Genomic DNA, 21145 nt, shown 5'->3' on the forward strand with positions numbered 1-21145 from the left:
CTATCCGGCGAGCGCTCACGGTCATGACAAGTGCTCAAGGTCATGACGAGCGCTGACAACGGGCGTATCTTAAGTAGAATGGAATACTGGCTGAGTTGGTGCAGATTCATCGTGGCTAACAGCTAGCGCGAAAAAACAGACGAATACGAGAAGTGGAGACGGCGTATCTTCATGCCCACTTCTCGTCCCCGTGCCTGCTTAGCTTTCAGTGCGCTCGCTGGTACGAAAGGAGAAAGAACGCTCTTTAAGGGTCCTGTAGCACTTTTTGAGCGTGGTGAAAACGCTGTCGATCGGTAGTCGAGGCCAAGGTCTTGACGCGCACTAACGAAGGGCCGGATCTACTTGCCCCATTGTCATACCCCTCTCTGCGTAGCTTTCACTGCGCTCGCTGCTACGAGAGGAGAGAGCGCTTGAAGCGTGCCACAAATCCCTCTGCTCCGCTAGTACATGACGGATTATGAAAATTTTTCGTGAAGCGTCATGCGCTAATCGTGAGACTATTCTATTATAACTCAGAAAATTGTTGCAGGGCCCCTTAAAGCATGCGACAAATCCTTGGTAACTCCGCTCGCGCTTGACGGATTCTAAAATTTTTTTGCGGCAGTCGATTCGTGAGGCAATAAATTTCCTAAATAATGCCATTCGATCATTACTTGGAAAAGAGTTGTAGGGCCAGGATGGCTGAGCAAGGTGTTGAAGGAAAATGGGGCGAAGGAAGAAAGGAAATAGAAGGCAGGCAGGCTATACCACAAAAGCGTCTGCAGAATGTGAAAGTAGAATAGAAAGGTTAGAGAGATGATGGCGGGGGGGGGGGGGGGGGAATTAGGAAAGATGCAAATTGCAGAAGCGTACGAAGACCGCTGTCCAGTCGCACCCATTGTGAGTTGCAACATGTTGCCCGTGATCAAAGCGGCGCAACTATGCACGGCGACGCCGCCATAGAAACAATCCGTGATGTAAACATTATTTAGACTATTGGCATTTCGAAAAACAGTCTCACGTTTCCCGGTATTACAGCGTAGGCTTGAGGCCGCTTCAACCATGGCCAACGTGTTGCAACTCGCATTGATCGCCACTGTACTTCCCAAGGTGCATGGAATGACGTTTCGGTAGTGTTCACGTTATGACTTTTGCCCCCAGAAAGTTACGTAAGGCTTTGTGCCGAGGTCGACCGGCGAATCATGACACGGCAAAGCAAGTGGAAGAGTCACATTTATTCATTCTGATGACTCCCCAGAGGAAACGGGACTGCGGCGACATTCGAGAGGGTGTCATTGCCGTCCAACCGCAGCAGTAAGGTTCATCGCGCTTCCTGGCCACCTTTTAGGCAGTGACCTTCCTTGCAGGTTCCCTCGTAGAAGGGTTTCTGCACATCGTGAGATAAAGAAACCTAACGAACCGGAAAAAAATTGTGAAATATTAGCTCAAGAAAGGCAAAAGATCAGCTTCTTTCAGGGGTGCCACCGGGCACGTTCCCCTCCCGAAATTTCTTTCTGCCATAGTAAACGGAGCACAAAACCACACTCGACCACACTTGCCGGCCCGGCCCCGACTTCGGATCAAGCACGTGCCCCCACTGATACAAATTTCTGGCGACGCCACTTTTTTTTTTTACTGGATTGTTATTAGGTTCATCTGAACAAGCATGGTGCTGGCTAAAAGAACAGAAATGCATTCATTTGACAAGCAATCTCAGACACATAAGATAGAAAAAAACAACAACAGTGAACTAGAATTAAACCAGGCGGTCGCGCCCACAGATCCGTGAACTGAAGGGTTACTCACGGAAAAGGTAATGATGCACAATAATTTGTGCATCCTAACATTAATCGTACCATCTGAAAGAAAGACTCGCGAAAGCTGTCGATCCATTATTATCAATAACGATTCTGACAACACCGTAATTCCTCAGTACTACACTAAAGTATTTTTTTATGCAACGAAATATCTAGTACTGTACGCGCATGGCAGAACACGACCAGAAGGAACGGAAAACAGAGAATCACCAGCATTATACTTGGTCTCATGTGTTCATCTGAGAAAGAAAATTAAATAAATGGTAGCAACATTCTAAAAAAAAGGTTTACTAGCATGACGTCAGAGAGAGGAAGAGATAATAACATCCCTATTTACATGGTAGAAAAGGAGAGGCGCCCTTAGTCCAGGATGCCTTAAGCTTGAGCAGCATCGCAACGAATCAGAGTGGGGGAAAATTTCTGTTAATTAATCGTAGTTGTAATTAATAAACAGGTTTCTAAGTTGCATGGCGAATGCCATTAGTAGTAACCTTACGTAGAAAAAAGCAGTCCTACCACCATTGTCCTGTAACGCTGTTGGATCCTTCGTTTATATTTTCTAATAAAAACATGTTTTCTAAGCTGCTGAGCTTACAAGAATATGTAGAAAGCGTACGGCTCCAGCCGTTGGCTCAACAACTTTTTGTTTGCACTCGTGCGATACAATTTAGTTCAATAAGTTTGCTTTAGTACACCTACAGCATCCAACAATGGTCCACCATTAAGTACTAATGTAGAGGAAGACAAAGAAATTAGTTAAATATTCAATTTTATGAATGCTCGAGCCAGAAATATTGTATTCTGAGGCACATCATAGTGTAACACTCCGGATTATTCAGACTTCTTCCCCTTATTTACTGGGTGCCTAAACCAACGCATGCGAGCGTCTTTGCGTTTCGCTTCCAACGAAGCGCAGCCGCCGTGACCGCGTGCCTTATGCGGCTGCGCAGAATTTGTAGGCTAAGGGTGAGATGTAGTACCCTGCTACGTAGTTACGACACGCGCCCCGCGAATACGTAATGATGCACCTGGAACGCTCCCCCCGAAATGTATTACTTGGACACCGGGTCATCAGGGATTGCGTGGAAATGAGGCTGCAGGTGCGGCTGCCCGAGCACTCATTTCCGGGTTTCTTCCGTCAATACCAATGGAGAAAGACGGGGAGGCTTACCCTCTCCTCCGGTATAAGGAAATTCTAGAATATAAGGAGAGTCATCGCCGCTACCCTCCTCCCGCAAGGGGGTTGAAGAAAGCAGGAGAGCGCATCCTATTAAGACCAGACCAACACGATGTTATGTCCTGCAATAAATAAACATTTCGACCCTACGGTCACCGGGCAGTACCAGCACTGTGGGGAGGTGGCGGACACCTACCACATGGTGTGGGCCTGTCAAAACAACAAAGCCCTTACTCCTCACCCAAACCCTACTCGAGAAGACTGGGAGGCGGCCCTGCTCGGCTGCTCAGACCTTCGGGTCCAACAAGGCTTGGTACAGAGAGCCAGGGCGGCGGCTTCAACCAATGGGGTCCCGGAATAGAGACTCCACCTAGTCTGTAGGAACCCTTAAAGAGGTCCCCCACCTCTCTTTGTAAATAAATGCTTTTCACCACCGTCACCACACGTGACCGTGCACTGAACCATCGCCCTGCTTCTTAGAGGCGCATTAGCATATACATCCACTTAGCCACCACGGTGGGTGACATGAATTCAGTGCTCCAGTTATGCGCGTATTGCCGCATAACCTTGTGGTGATGTTCCCAAAATAAATGAATATTGTGCTCTCACCCAGCATGCAGTTCCGTCGTCTTCATGCTCAAGTTTCAATGGATATTCCTTGCAGGGGTAGCGGCAGCCTAGTGAACGGCCAAGAATTCTGCAATAAGGTTACAAAGCACAGTAAATGCACCCGTGTTCATAAACTGAGCAGTACAGAATGTAGAGGTTTGTGAAGATCGACTTCCAACCAGTCCTGAAAGCAAATACGTTAGCGAAGACGGCCTGTAGTCGACTACAGTCAGTCAGTGTGACCTAAAATGTTTGCGAATATTGCTTTATCGAGTTGGAAGCGACTTCCGGGACGAACTGAGCGACGTTGGAATATTAAGTACACAAAAAGCTTTTACACAGACTTAGTGGCAATCAAATCGCTCTCACGAATTGGACAGTTAATCTTGGTCCAGGCCGTGCGCACCATTTCCGCACCCATGCTTGTCCCAACGACCTGTCATGTTCTCTCTGTCCGTTGTTAAGTCCCACCGGCTTATTAAGCATTGATGACCATACATGCTCCAGGATGCGCAGAACAGCATATGATTAGATTGACGGCGCCGTCAATGCCGCAGCATATAGTGGACGCAGCGTATCAATTTTTGTGGCGATCAGTTGGTGGGATGCCGGGAGTCCTCGCTAGGTACAGATTGAAACTTCGTTAACCTTTCTTATTACTGCTGACGTTTTACGTTCCATAACATCAATATGGTTATTAGGCACGCCATATTAATTTAGGGACTCCGGATTCATATCGACTACCTGGAGTACCTGGAGCACAATGGATCAGAAGAAGAAATGTGCATGGGCAGGGCATGTAGCACGTAGGCGAGATAATCGCTGGTCATTAAGAGTAACGGACTGGATTCCAAGAGGAGGCGAGCGCGCGAGGGGGAGAGAGAAAGTTAGGTGGGCAGATGAGATTAAGAAGTTTGCGGGCGTAACGTGGCCGCTGCGAGCACAGGACCGAGTTGATTGGCGGAACATAGGAGAGGCACTTTGACCTGCAGTGGTCGCAGTCAGGCTGACGATGATGATGACCTGGCGTTCTCTAACGCGCACCTAATATAAAATACACATGCATAGGCGCGCTCGGGGTTCCCCATTGTGTGTGCGAGTGTGTGGGGGGTGGGGGTCGATATCTCACCGCGGCCCCCCTAACCCCCGCCGCTTGTTTTCTTTCGAGTTCGAAAGAAAACAAGCGGCGCACCGGATGCAAAAATGAAAACGAAGCGATGGCGTGCTTCCCACAATGCCTTTGGTCCCCAGCTTTCTGGGGGTAAAAATGAGAGGTAAACAGCGCTTGGAATGCATCATCAGTATTCCTCGGCCGCCATAATCTTCAAAAATAGCCAGGCCTGCGTGGAACACGCAGCATAGTCACAGTGAAAGGTGGAAGAGCGGCCTTTGTAGAGCCCGTTGTAGAGCGGATTTTGTAGAATTCTCTTAGGGAACCCATAGAGTTTCCTACAATATAGGAAAGCACCCACTATGTCATTATTCGTTATTCTGCGGAAAAACGTCATACCCGCTAGACATATGTAGGCGTTGTGGGCACTTTGTCTGTTGCTGTGGCTGATGACGACGAACTATGACTCGGCACTTTGTAGTGGGTTGGAAGCATTCAACGACCCTCTCGTTGCGCGATGCCCAATGCGTGACGCCTGGTTGTTATTTTACTCTTCTACCACGCATTACATATGTTAACGTTATTCCTTGCCCGACATGACGCCTGCGCATTTTTTGCGAAAGAGTTTCAAGCACCGGCGCCGCTCTGTGGTAGAATACTCGACTGCCACGCAGAGGGCCTAGGTTCACATCCCATCCGATCCTGAATATTTTTTTCTCATTTTCTTATTTTGCGCCATAGCGGTTACGGACACCGGCGGCCGCGGACAGCTACGGCACCAAAATCGGCTGTTGTTCTAATCTAGAAACAGCTTTCGCTGTAAAACCTGCATGGCCATAACCTTGCACTTTGGTAACAGCGAGGCTGTTTAGGCTCTGAGTAACGTGTGCTCCGGCGTAGAAAACTGCCACGATCATGAACCGGCACTTGCTAGCGGGCCAGGGCCGTCGCCGAGGACCTCGAAAGATGTTCCTCGACTGGTGGATCCCTGGCAGCCTAGCCCCGCGCACAATATCAACCGTTGGGCAAATAAAGTTTATTCAACTCAACTCAACTCTCTTCATTCTCTTTCCAGTGAGTCTGTTCAACTCCTCAGGTGGGTATGCGCCACAGGAAACGGGCAAGCCCCCACTACAGTGTACAGTAGGTGCGAGTGTCAAACGAAAACGAACACGTGAAAAAGAGATAGATAGATAGATAGATAGATAGATAGATAGATAGATAGATAGATAGATAGATAGATAGATAGATAGATAGATAGATAGATAGATAGATAGATAGATAGATAGATAGATAGATAGATAGATAGATAGATAGATAGAACGAAAGAGAGAGAGAGAAAGAAACACACGAAAAAGTGATAGAAAAAACAGAGAGCAAGAGATAAAGAGAAAAAAAGAGAGAAATACAGAGAAACAAAGAGAGAGAGAGAAAGAAGCAAACAGATAAATAAAGTGAAGAAAGAGAAATAAAGATCGAAAGAGCGAGAAAGGAAAATAAATAGACGGAGAGAAAAAAGAAATATAGAGGAACAGATACAAAAAAAAAGAGAGATGTAAGAAACAGAGAGAAAGAGTAGAAAGAAAAAATAAATAAAGAAGAAACAAGGAAGGCCACCCAGCTCCTCTCTTCGTTCAGGCTTGGCACCTCTTGAGCGACGCTGCCGTAATTTTTTATTGGGAATTTTCCTCTATCTTGACGTACAAGCGACTCACTTTTTCTGCTCGATGAGTCTCGGGCATTTGGACGTGCCGGCGTCAGCGTCTGAAACGTCGGAAAATTCCATTTATTGCTAGCCACGGGCGCCCGTAAGGTTCGTAATGCGCGAATGTTTGCCTGAATACAGTTGAACCTCGGTATAACGAAGTTCTCGGTATAACGAAGTATTTCACTTTTCACAACTTCATGCCCACAAAACACTGTGTATATGCTGAACCTCCACATCATGTATCCGTGGTTTCAATATAACGAAGTTTCAGTGCTGCCCCAGAGAAAGATCTAGGCGATAAAATGAAAATTCCGCTGGGTCCTGTCATCGTACGGTTGAGTTGCAAGCAGCTTTTGCGAACGCTTATTCAGTGTTACCACGGTGCACCGGACCTGCATTTCGGGTTCACGAGTGACGTTTGGCCGCTGTAAAGGTGACTTCTTCGCTGGCTCAGCATCAAGCCGCGATCGCTGGATCTCAGGTTCAAAAAAATTCAATAATATTTTTGAAATTTCTGTTTTGTACTCCCCTACTATTGAAACATTCTTCCTGCACTTCTCATGCAAAAAAAAAGAAGAATCCTATGGTGGCGACGCGTTGCCTAAAAGGTCGAACTTGAATTTAACGAAGTCTCAATATAAGGGGGTAAATTGCCAATTTCACTTACTTCGTTATATCGAGCTGTAACTGCAGTAACAGAAACTGATAGACCACTTCGAAAGAAATTAATCTTTTGCGATCGAACTACACTAGTTGGCATATTTTGATCTATATTTTACATACCTGAGTGCTTTGGTGAAAATAGAGCCACTAAGATTTATTTAGCCTTATAAGTAGGGGTGTGCGAATATCAAATTTTTCGAATACGAATCGAATACGAATATCCACCTTCGAATATCGAATCGAATATCGAATATCAAAGGAAAAATGCCTCCACAGTAACAATATTTTATTTAATATGTAGCTATTTGAAAAAAAAAACATTAACAGCCTGACTGGCAACATAACATACACTGCTATCTCCAGAACACAATGTCCAGCTAGCACAATGCACATCACAACACAAGCTAATATCACGGCACAATGAAAGTAATGACTAGATGTTATCATGAAGAAATATGAGTTGCTCCACATGATCAGGCAGCAGGCGCTCCCTTCTAACAGAGACAACCCCCCCCCCCCCTGCCACTGAAAAGGCACGCTCGCTTGGAACAGAAGTGGCTGGTATAGGGAGGTACATGGGGCAAAGCTTTGCCAGACTGGGGTATCTGAAGGTGCCTACAGTCCGCCACCAGTCACATGGGTCACTGTCTTTCTTCAGAAGTGGTCCCGCATAGTGAACGAGTGGTAGTGCGGCACGTTACGGCCGCATAATATTGAAAATGTACGGTTACATGATCGCCAAGAGCGCTGCACGTCGGAGATGCACCAGCAATAAATCATACGCATTGGGGCGCTCGTCGCAGGCAGATATCGTGCCTCCGTGTACTTACGATGTTTATTGCTCCTCTTGGCAACGTTTTTAGCTACGAACGCAGCAGAAATGTGGAAGACGAGTTATTTTATGCATAATAATCGAATCGCATATTCGAATTTTTCGAATATTCGAAGTTATCGAATATTCGAAACTTTTCGAATACACGATTTTCGAATCGAATACGAATATTTCGAATGTAATATTCGACGAATATTCGAAACTTTCGAATATTCGCACACCCCTACTTATAAGGCTAAATAATCTACAGAGCAGAATAAACGTATATGAAAGATTTTTGAAAATATAGGCCTACATTTAATGCACATTTACTCGCATATATATCCCTAATAACTTCGAAGCAACACTGAATTCATAACTAACCCAGAAAATTGGTCCTATTTCGAAATGGAGTCCGATTTATAGCCTGGTCTGTGCAGTAATGACAATAACATGTTTTTTTATCAAGCTCGGGGTGTTTACATTTCTTTAACAACGTATCTTTAGAATATCACATAGAGAAACTCAAAGCGATCTACGTTTCACTGCGCATCAGTACGTACTTCCGGTGGCATATTTGACAAAACCGAGCAAGCTGTTCGTCTCGAAGATATTAAATCAAATATGTTCATCGTGGGTTAAACTGTATCGGCAGTGCAGGATATTTTGTTAGCAGTACGAATAACACATATCGAGCTAGTCGGTTGTTCATCATAAGGCATAAAACAGCGCACACTTTACGAAGACGGACAGAAGCAACACCAGCCTCGTCTTATTCAGCGCCTGTGTTTCGTGTTCTTTCAGTCTGTATTCGTAAAGTGTGCGCTGTTTTTACTTATGTTGTTGGCAATCCCATCTGTTGGTGTGCTTGCGTGTGAGTGTATGCGTGTGTGTGCTTGTAGGGGGGGGGGGGGGGGGAGGGACGTGGGCGCACTTACCTGTGCAGTGGCACATCATGCACAAGTTGAGTATCAGCACAGAAATCACCAGCGCCACAAACTTCCTCATGATCGCTCGCTGTGTGGTGAGTATAGTGTCGAGCAGTGCAATGGCGTCGAGAAACTCGTATCAAACGTTTCTATACTTCTCGTGGGGCGTGCATCTCCACAGTTACCTACAACATCGTCCCCTCTTTTTACTTCTCGCGGGTTTCCACGCATCCGTGACCAGCGTGAGCTTACGTCTTATCGCAGATTCGACAGCTGTGTAGAGCTAGCTGTAGCCAGAGGACAAGATTGGCTTCCGTTCGGTGCCGGCGGATGGAACGAAGTGCTTTTGACGGTGAAATGTTTGATCCGTGCCGCTCTTCGTTCGTGCGAAGAAGATTTCTTACAGAAGACCTACGCGGCTTCCTATTCCTGGTGTTCACAACGTGATCTCAAAAACCGCAGAAAGAGGTGAAAGCGCATATAGCATTCAAATGCGGTTCCATTCCGTCAGGAAACCTCTTTCGTCGAAGCGAAAGCGGCATGCACACAAGATCGCCGGTCTATTCGAACTGCACGTTAAAAGTCTATTCTACACTTCTGAAATGTTTCAGGGTAGTTTACGTCTATTTCTTTTCTTGCGTTAAAAAGAACAAGAACCTTCAATTCGTGTTGACGCACTTGGAGAACTTGACCTCATGTAACGTTATTGGGGAATTCGGAAAAGTGGGAACAAAAAAGATAAGGAAAGATAGCTAAATATTTCATATGTATTAAGCGTGCAAATTTATCGTGAATATTTTATGTTTAGAAAGCGTTTCAGGCTGCAGATATTTCTTATCAAATGGGCTTGAATTTTAAGTATACGTTGGTTGGAGAATGAGACCACATGTGGTACAACATCTTTCTTTCCTTTCGCGAAGCGCGGGGCTTACAGGCAGCTCATGGTCTTTTTTACGTTTTTCTGAAGCAGTGGGCCTTACTGGGAATATGTCGATTTGTTTTACGTATGTTTCATAAGGCAGCACTACATCTGCCGGGTGGCTTAACCTTGGTACTGGTGCACGTCCTTGGCCTGTGGCAAAGCAGAGCCTGTGCGACACGCAACACGAAAGCGTTGTTAGTGTTTTTAAGGTGCGTGCGTATGTATGTATGCATGCATGTATGTATGTGTGTGTGTGTGTGTATGTATGTATGTATGTATGTATGTATGTATGTATGTATGTATGTATGTATGTATGTATGTATGTATGTATGTATGTATGTATGTATGTATGTATGTATGTATTATGTGTGTGTGTGTGTTGCCGTGCTACTTAGTACGCGTTCTCCAATCTTACAGAATATACATGAGCGGGGAAGGGGAGGGTGAGGCGCTGATGAGCGGTAACTAGTAGCCTTAACCTTCACGTTACTAAATAAACGTAAATAGCGTTACACGTACTTGTTTACAAAAGGTAACGAGGGTGTTACTGAGCTACAAAACATAACGATGATAATAACAGACCCGTCAAACCTGCTTTTTAAAAACGACCATAGGAGTAGCTTTGCAGGCCAGCTTCGGAAACGCTTCAGTGACACATTGCACTGGACACGTCCGCTAGCATATCTGTCCGAGACTTTCACCCTACAGCACAATGCCAGCAGAGGCTTTCCGGGTTACGGCTTTTTTCCGGGTGACCGCGTCCTCCTCTAATAGCGGTCATGAATTATGCATATAGACGTGGTGTCTACGAACGAGCACACGTCCCGGGATAGAAGCAGTTTGTCTACTGGGTTTCACGTTTCACCGAGGAAAAAAATTCAGAAACTGACATTTCGATGCGCGATTGTGAAACGGGATGATCTTACAGAAATTAGCCGGCGCTCTGCTTTCAGAAAAAAAAAGCGTTTATGCAAGGGCTTTCGTAAGAGCTCATTGCAGCCGATCGTGAGGCTGAACATGTCAGTACAGAAGCCGTCCTGCCAGTAGTAAACGACATTCACAAAATGAAAGGCTCAACGAATTCGGTCCCGAACCTATTGTGGCAGGCGCTTGAAAATTTCAGTGGTATTTTCTCGCTCATACAAAATTTGACGAATCTCTGATTATCACGTTAAATTGGTTGGATCTGGAAGATGTGTGGTAATTATAAAAGTTAGTGATGAGACATTGTTAAACAAGAAAATATTTTGGTGGCAACGTTTCGAAGTGGACATTTTTCTTCGTCAGGGCAGCAACGAAAATATGTCCAATTCTCGAAACATTGGCTCCAGCGGCATTCTTTGCTTGGTGATGTCTCATCACTTCAAACCTTCATATTTACCCGTTTACAGTGGAAATACAGGAACGCGAAATAATTTCTACAAGTTAAACTGCGCGTCTCATCATTCGATCATTACATCCGTTTATCTTGAACACGCATCATGATTACGAGGCCCTGGACGTCACAGTCTCATAAACTGTCCCTGGAGGCAGTGTAATATCTCGGCCCGTTTCATCCTAAACAGCTACCAAAAAACTGCGAGTGTTATTAACATGAAAACTCTCCTAAAGCTTCCGCTACCGTCAACCCACAGAAAACTATCTCACCTTTTATCTTTTCTTCAGTATCAACCACCACAACTCATACTAGCGTTCTATCTGTGTTTAGCCGCAAGCATGCATTGCATCTCTCATTGACCACTAACAAAAGATAAACATTTGCGCTTTGCAACATCGCTGGCTTTCACATTCATTTTTCTCGCCGCACGAGCAAAGATTGCAATAGTTTACCCGCATCACTTACAAGTTTAACTAGCACCGATAACTTTAAAACCACGCTTCAAAAGTTCCATCTCATAAACAGTGTGGAGATTCACAGATTGTTGTATACAAGAACTCTTTATATGTCGTATTTTCTAGGTTATCACTTGTATTTTGTTTGGTACGTATTATGCAGCACAAGTTACGTGATTCATTTTTATGGTATCGTCTTGCTCGGCATGATTTTCTTTGGTACCCTTGTCGTTTTGCATACTATAGTTGCCATATTTTCTAGCCGTGTGGTGTATCACCTACTCATCTAGCACTTTCGGGACAATTTACTTCTTACTTTTCACTAATTATTTACTGCCACGTTTATTAGGTGTTCTCTCATATATTTGATCAGTTTTTTTTTTTATTATTCGTACTTCGTATCTATAATGAAGCATATGTTATTATTGCCTCTTTATCTACCTTTGCCCCTTCCCTCTGCGATTTACGAGCTAACTTGGGGGTATAATAAATGAAGCGCAATGAAATAGATTTCCTTTAATGAAAACGCAAGCTTGTCCAGTTGTTTTGTTTTACATCGAATTTCACACAATGGTATGCACCGATTAACCCATGCACTCAGGTTGCTCTGTCCGTGGATGCTGCCGCTATTTATGTTTGGTTAACGCGCATATTTACAACAAATTAGTACCTTTTTGTTCTAGGTATAATAGACTTCGACATGCGCGTCATGTGCCCATTATTTCGTGCGCCTCTCCATACTTATTGGGCCGTCTTTCCACACTTTCATTTAAACAGACGGCGTGTGTTTTGCCTTACTGCCTCCATGTCTACCTTTTTGTACCGTGCACCCGTGCCAACCTAATTCCGTTCAAGCACAACAAAAGCAAACGGAAATACCAAGGAAGGAAAGAGAATATAATTCAGATGGTATAACCAGACAAAGCGAACTGAATGCGATACAAATGAACTAATGAAAGTCGTGGTGTCGTTTACTCTCACTCCACTCTAGGACGATGTCTCACTCCAGGACGATGTCACTCCAGGACGATGTCTTTTCTCGACGCAATTAAGCAATGCTGTTGAAAGTCGTAATAATGTTACTCGTCAGCTATTATTCACGCATAGATAGGCGTGTTGGCACGCCTATCTATGCGTGAATGAACGAACCGCAAGTGCAGTCCTGAGTACGCTTTAAGCCGTTCTTGATCAGTTCAGACGCCCGTGAAAACATAGAGCCAGCTCTGAAATATATCGCACAGCCTATCACTATGCGGCGTCATTATTAATATATCGTTTTTTTTTTAAACATTACGTACCCTCACTCCCTCGCTGCCGATCGGTAGGTAGCCGACATATGGTTGCCTGAGAATATGGTTTTCAAAAGCTGCTAATGGAGATGACAGCCGGTGCTAAATTTGCCGTAAAGGAAGGACTTCGGTCGTTGGTCACGGACGTATCAAGGAATGGCGTATTATGATTGCAGCATTTCCTCTCTAGCGCACTATTTTTTCCGGTTTTGCTATTGGTCTGGCGCATGCCCACGTAAATAATTTCGATTAGAGCAAAATGATCGGAGTTTATCTGTTGTAGCGAAGCGTTCCTACTGAGTAATGGGTCGTCCTCTCGAGCGCCTTCCAGTGGGTCGTTCTCTTCTCTGAGAGCACGCTCCTCGTGCAGAGAGTCGGCCCCGCTTTGACTGTCGCTGCCGTGCGCCGTCGCTGAGTCCCCGGGAATAAACGTCTTGACAATTTGGTGGAGAGTGCTGTGCCCTTTAAACAACTACGGTCCGCATTCGATGCCCTTGGAGCTTCGATCCCGTACCGTGCCTGCTACCATGACTCAAGACGCCGCCCAGCAAACGCCTCCTCTTGCACCGACGCCATGTCCGGGTGTCCCCCGCATCCGCGACCCTCCTATCTTCACCGGCGCGGATGGCACCGACGTCGAGGACTGGCTCGCGATCTACGAGCGTGTGAGCGTACCCAATAAATGGGACGAGGCAGGCAAACTGAGCAACCTCGTTTTCTACCTGGCGGGTGTGGCAAGTCTATGGTACAACAACCACGCATCTGATTTCGCTACGTGGTCCGCTTTCAAGACCGCCATCATCGACGTGTTTGGCCGCCCTGCCGTTCGCAAGCTGCAAGCCGAACAGCGGTTACGTGAACGAGCCCAGCAGTCCGGCGAGTCTTTCACGAGCTACATTGAAGACGTGCTCGACTTGTGCAAGAAAGCCAACGCAACCATGTCTGAGGCCGACAAGATCCGGAACGTCATGAAAGGCATCGACGACGATGCCTTCACCATGCTACTCGCCAAAAACCCTCGCACTGTGGCAGAGGTCATTACGCTGTGCCAAAGCTACGAGGAGCTACGCCAGCAGCGGCTGATGACGCGTCGACCTCCATCACGCGACGCCGATCTCGCTGACTTGTCGGCAGTGTCGGACCACTCCGTCTTACTCGCCGAAATCAAGTCATTCGTGCGGGAGGAAATTGCCCGCCAGTTCTCCTTACTGGCCTTCTCTCACCCGCAGGATGTTGTACAGTCGTCGACCACACTGCTGCCTCCCCTACGCCGGGCTATCGAGCAGGAAATCGCGGAGTTTATGCCGGAATACCACCAGCCCCATCCGGCGTCTGCGCCGCTCAGTTACGCACAAGTTGCAGCCAGGCCGCCCCCAGCACTCCCTGTGGTGCCCCCGCTAACATACGCTGGAGCCGTCACCAGGCCTCAGGCCTTCGAAGCGAGTGCGCCGGCTGCGTACGCCGACATCGTCCATACGCCCCGACTGCAGCCAACCATGCAGTCGTCATATCAGCAGCCGCCCCGTCCCGCGCGTCCTGCCACGTGGATGGGACCTAGCCCTGCAAACCGATGGCGCACTTCCGACAACCGCCCGATCTGCTTTGCGTGCGGTTGCGCCGGTCACGTAGCCCGCTACTGCAACCGCGTGCAGCCGCCTCGAGTCGGATCAGCCGTCACCAACCAGTCCAGCCGCCCGTATTATGACCCGCTGCCGCCTATGTCACCGACGTCACGCCCAGGTCCATCTACCCGTCGGTCACCGTCCCCACGACGCCGCTCACTGTCACCGATGCGGCCTCGTCCGGTCGCACGAGACCAGGAAAACTAGTCGTCGCAGTCCAAGAGGCAAGGGCTGCGACGCTATCGAACAGCCAAAGCCCTCAGCAAAGCCCATCAAACGTAGTAGACGTGTTTGTAGATGGTGTGCGCACATCGGCCCTTGTAGACACTGGAGCTGCCGTTTCCGTTATGGACGCTAAATTTAGCCGACTACTACGAAAAGTGACGACGCCGCTTTCCGGGCTCTCCCTCCGTACAGCCAGCGCTCACAGTATTCACCCGACAGCGGTGTGCACAGCTCGTGTCATGATTCAGGACGCTCTATACGCCGTCGAATTCATCATAATTTCCTCATGCTCTCACGACGTCATCCTGGGATGGGATTTTCTCGCCCGTCACGCCGCCGTCATTCGTTGCGCACCAGCCGAAATAGAGCTCTCACCATTCTCAGATTTGACGACGGCGGACAGTCCACCGGCTGCCACCAAGGTACTCGTCAAAGACGACACCACACTTCCTGCAAACTCGTCAACGGCTGTGTCAGTCTGCTGCACCGGTCTCGCCGACGCCGTTGCACTCCTCTCTCCATCTGACCGCGTCTTCACTAGAAAAGGCTTGATGGTGCCATTTGCGACCGTGAAAGTCATTCAGGGCGACACCGACATTTTTGTTACGAACCCATCCCCGTACATTGTTAGGTTAGTGCGAGGGGAATGTCTCGGCAGAGCTGAAGCCCTCGAAGACGCACAAGTTATGGACGCGCCGGGGGACACGCACTGCGCCAACTCCCATTAGCTCAGTGCTGTTTCCACATCTGATTCGTCACCCGCTGATTTATTTGGTTCCTCGATTGCTGAACACCTTACGTCGGTCGAGCGTTCCCAGCTTCTATGCCTGTTGGAAGAATTTCGTTCTTCGTTCGATGTAGCGCAAACTTCTCTCGGCCGCACGTCTGCTGTCACGCATCGCATCGACACTGGCGCCCAACCACCACTGCGGCAACGTCCATATCGCGTGTCGCCAACAGAGCGTCGTGTAATTACCGAGCAAGTCGAAGACATGCTTCGCCGCGACGTTATTCGACCCTCAAACAGTGCGTGGGCGTCTCCTGTCGTTCTCGTTGCGAAGAAGGACGGCTCTGTGCGGTTCTGTGTGGACTACCGACGACTCAATAAGATCACCCGTAAGGACGTCTATCCCCTACCTCGAATAGACGATGCCATTGACAGCCTGCAAGGAGCAGAGTTCTTTTCATCGCTCGATTTGCGCTCAGGGTACTGGCAAGTCCCCATGGCTGATGACGCTCGACCGAAGACAGCGTTTGTCACACCCGACGGCTTGTATGAATTCAACGTCATGCCGTTTGGGCTGTGCAATGCGCCCGCGACCTTTGAGCGCATGATGGATACCGTTCTGCGCAACTTGAAATGGCACACGTGCCTATGCTACCTCGACGACGTCGTCGTTTTCGCCCCGGACTTCTCAACACACCTTCAACGCCTGCGGCAGGTTTTGACGCGCTTGAGCGACGCCGGGCTACAACTGAATCTCAAGAAGTGCCGATTTGCAGCACGGCAGCTGACGATACTAGGATACGTGGTGTCCAAGGACGGCATCCTCCCAGATCCAGCCAAGCTTCGGGCCGTGACAGAGTTCCCCAAACCTACGTCCGTCAAAGAACTGCGCAGTTTCGGAGGACTATGCTCCTACTTTCGGCGCTTCATCCGAAACTTCGCGACTATCATATCACCGCTGACGAAGCTGCTTGGAAGTAACGGGCCCCTCAATTCGTGGTCGTCACAATGCGACGTCGCTTTCGCAAAGCTCCGTCGTTTGTTGACCTCTCCTCCCATTCTACGCCACTACGACCCTACGGCCCCTACAGAGGTACACACGGACGCCAGCGGTGTTGGCCTCGGTGCTGTCCTTGCGCAGCGCAAACCTGGGTTCCCGGAATATGTTGTCGCATATGCAAGTCGTACGCTTACTAAAGCCGAGACCAACTACACCGTCACGGAGAAAGAATGCCTGGCAATCATTTGGGCCCTTACAAAGTTCCGACCTTATTTGTATGGTCGCCCATTTGATGTCGTCACCGACCATCATGCACTGTGCTGGTTGTAGTCATTGAAGGATCCCTCAGGCCGTCTTGCCCGTTGGGCACTTCGCCTGCAAGACTACAACGTCCGCGTGCTGTACCGCAACGGACGTCAGCATGCTGACGCCGACGCCCTGTCGCGCTCTCCCTTGCCTGACGACAATGCCCACAACTCAGCGTCTCCCTTTGTCGTTTCTTCCATCGATATCCACACCATCGCTACTGAGCAGCGCAAGGATCAATGGATTGCCTCACTGATAGACTTGCTGACTGATCCATCGGCCACACCATCCACTCGCTTGTTGCGTCGTCAAGCCCACCATTTCGCCGTTCGCGACGACCTGCTCCACCGACGCAATTAGAACGGCGACGGCCGCCAGTGGCTACTAGTAATACCCCGCAGTCTGCGTTATGACATATGCGAGTCGTTCCACTCTGATCCGCAGTGTGCACACCCTGGGGTATCGAAGACCTACCACCGCATTCGCCAACGTTACTTTTGGCGAGGGATGTACCGCTACGTGGAGAAGTTCGTTCGCTCCTGCATCGATTGTCAGCGCCGCAAAACTTCAACGCACCTGTCGCCAGCAGGTCTGCAACCTCTACCGTGCCCTGACCGACCGTTTGGGCGCGTTGGCATCGATTTATATGGGCCACTTCCCCTGACGTCCGCTGGTAACCGCTGGGCCATCGTCGCTGTAGACCACCTCACGCGATACGCTGAAACTGCTGCCCTCCCTGCGGCTACAGCGAGCGATGTGGCCTCCTTCCTGCTCCACCGATTCATGCTGCGTCACGGTCCACCCCAGGAGCTGCTCAGTGATCGAGGCCGTGTCTTCTTGTCGGAAGTCGTCGAGGCCATTCTCAAAGAGTGCAACGTTGTTCACCGCAAAAACTACTGCTTACCACCCGCAGACGAATGGCCTCACCGAACGCTTCAACCGCACGCTAGGTGATATGCTCTCGATGTACAGTGCCGTCCACTCTTAGGGTGAACACGGCTCAGCGTGGCCGCGCTCTGCGGAGCGCCAGTGCATCCAGCCAACGCCGGTGCTGGCACGCCCGTGATCGCTTCCTTGTAGTACAGCAAGAGGAGCACGTTCCCAAGCGTCTGCGCCGTTTCGTTTCGATGCGCAGAGCGCGGCCATGCTGATCCGTGTTCACCCTAAGAGTGGACGACACTGTACGTCGCCGCCGACCACGACGAATTGGGATGTCATTCTGCCCTTCGTCACGTACGCCTACAATACCGCTCCTCAGAGCACTACTGGTTTCTCACCATTTTTCTTATTGTATGGCAGGCACCCGTCGCACACCATTGACACAATCCTTCCCTACAAGCCGGATCGATCTGAATGTGCGCCTATTTCTGCCACAGCCAGACTTGCTGAGGAGTGTCGCGAGCTCTCCAAGACCTTTACTACGCATAGCCAAGAGCGACAGAAAAGCATTCGCGGTGACACCACCAGTTCTGCGTCCACATTCCTTCCTGGAGCGCTCGTATGGCTCTCGGTCCCTACCACTGCACCTGGCCTCTCTTCCAAACTACTGCCCAAATACGAAGGCCCCTACCGTGTCGTCGAACGCACATCCCCGGTGAACTACCTCATCGAACCCATCGACCCATCCTCGGACATGCGCCGTCGAGGGCGCGACATTGTCAACGTGGCACGCTTGAAGCCCTACCATGACCCGCTCATAGTGACAAGTTGCTAGGTCGCCAGGCGGCTCCCTTTTCGTAGCCGGGGTAATTGTAGCGAAGCGTTCCTACTCAGTAATGGGTCGTCCTCTCGAGCGCCTTCCAGTGGGTCGTTCTCTTCTCTGAGAGCACGCTCCTCGTGCAGAGAGTCGGCCCCGCTTTGACTGTCGCTGCCGTGCGCCGTCGCTGAGTCCCCGGGAATAAACGTCTTGACACTGTCTTTTCCTGTATATTCAGTGATTAGAAGAAAATACTGCGCCACAGAGAGATTATTAAGACCGAGAATTCTAGTTCTAGCAGATTTCTTTTTTTGTTTAAGTTAAGCAGATGCAAGCATGACAGTTTTTGTTAGCCTCTAGAAACCCTAACTGTGAGGCGAACGAAGGGTGATCGTTGCTAAAGGTCTGCATACCGGCTACTTAACAGATCGCTACAAGTGCGGCAGTCAACAGCATTTTTTAAAGCACACTAAGCATGATATATCATGTCAAGTTTCTCTCATAGCCCATAAGTGGCTTTCTGTTCGCAAGCTCAGAGAGTACTTGACGTTCCTTGTCTTTCAGACAGACTATTCAAACTATTCACACAATGAAACTCCTGACGGTAAAATGCACGGCATAGCCGTCAGAGGCACTACATAAAAACCAGAAAAGACGAAACGACGTCTTTAGGCACTACTGCTTGGAACGATCGAATGAAGCGTTAACCTTTAGAAACGAGGTATTACCGCGGTATTACAACTGTGAACTTTTATTTAAGAAACTGCGAAGGCGTAAGCGGTTCCTCAATGCGCATTTTTGTGCGTCCCCTCGATGAATCACCTGTGCGCGTGAATTAATTAGGAGCTTCAAACACATGCTAACGAGATGCTGACACGAAGGTCGCGTGTTCGGTTTCGGCCGACACCAGATGGTCGAAATTCCCGGAGCCCTTCACTACGGAGTGGCTCATGATCATGTCGTGGTCCTGGCGCGCATAAAACCCCAGATATTATTGTTAACACGTGTTAACTAAGGTGGACTGGAAAACGAGCCTTTGGTTCGTTATCTTGCGCTCTCGTTTCAAATACATCTTTTTTTTTTCCCGGCTCTTACAGCTGTTCCAGTGGGTATGAATGTGGGCGTATGTGCATGTGCATGTGCGGATTGTGCGCGTATGTACGCATGATACGTAGGCAATGCTTTCGCAGCAAGCCTCCAGCAAAATCTCTCACAAACACTGCATTCTGAGCGGTCTGGCGTATAGCCTAGAGTGTGCAGGCAATATAAGCTCTTCTTGACGCCTGACCTCAGTGGCATATAACCCAGAAGCCAAGCGCCAGATAACGATAAGGCTTAAGTGTTGATACTATTGAACTAATGTAGGCGCCACCTCAAGTACACTATGCGATAACTCCGAGCTGTCGAATTGTACTCTTTTGTATAACTTCTTGCCTAATGCGTGCCTTTTTATTTTATTTTTATTTCCCCGGGCAAAAATATCTGCCATTTACACCCATGTACGAGAAGCCTTGTGCCGAGTATGGCATTCCCGCAGCTTTGCTTTTCAGCGATGCTTTATGTCACTGGGCGCCGCTTTGCGAATGCAGCCGACCAAGGAAAGCATCAGGGATATTAATCGTTGTCTTTAACGGCAGTGTAGTCATTATGACGTAAGTTGAAATGAATTAAAGTAGACCAAGACTCACTGTTCTGTCGGTGGGATCCGAAACCACATTCTTCGAATTACGCGTCCGTATTGAATTTACGTCATAATTTACTACACCACAGTGTATTGCGACGAGCTATTCGAGCAGCGTGCGTATTTTTGCCGCATTCTCCGTTCCGTCACACTGTAGTGGACCGGTGGTGAGTAGTGGGGGTTTGGCCACTCTCTTTGGCACGTGCGTTTCTGTGGCCCGCGTACACTTGATTTTTAGTGGAACAGTTGTGGATACTGGGATAGCGTGTCCCATTTATGTGGCTCATACCTGGGCTACAGGGACAACCTGCCTTCGGAAATCTTTTTCGCCCAGGCATGCACAGATTCGCGATAGTAAACAAACTATCAGGCTTTCATCCACGCCCTGGATGGATATGTTCCTCTTTCTGGGAAACTATGTTCTGCACGTCTCGCTCGGGCAACCAGGCAAGCGCACGGCTTTTCGATCAGCGGCCCAGTTATATACGAACACATCACTGTAAACTAGCGTTGCACGCAGAGTGAAAGACGAGTAAAAAAATGTAAATCGTTAAAAACCATTAGCGCTCGACGCGCTTGCGGACAGGACCCGCATCAGTACAGCACGATATATGTTACATAACTGCATACAAAATGCCACATAATTGCAACCGTATATATTAAAAAAAAGCGAGAGAGAAAGAGAAAAGAGGGACAAAGGAAAGACAGGGAGGTTAACCAGAAGCAGTCTCCGGTTTGCTACCCTGCACGTGGGAAGGGGAAAGGGGATGTGAAAGAATGGAAGAGAAGAAGGAGAGTTTGTGACGACAGCACGCGACAAAATACAACAACAAAAAAAAAGCGAGTGTGCTAAGAGACCCTGGCATGCCAAGGCTTTGCCCACTCGAGGCTCGAACAAAGTTCAAAGCGGCACGAGCTGAACCGCACGTGCGCTCAAACACGCGTATCTTTCAAACACGCTCTCGTTACATGCTGTCGCACACCTCAGTCCGAAGTCACTTGACTACAGATATTTATCAAAGAACTTGGTCTCATGCACA

This window comes from Rhipicephalus sanguineus, chromosome 4, assembly GCF_013339695.2.
Source record: "Rhipicephalus sanguineus isolate Rsan-2018 chromosome 4, BIME_Rsan_1.4, whole genome shotgun sequence".
NCBI classification, from domain to species: domain Eukaryota; kingdom Metazoa; phylum Arthropoda; class Arachnida; order Ixodida; family Ixodidae; genus Rhipicephalus; species Rhipicephalus sanguineus.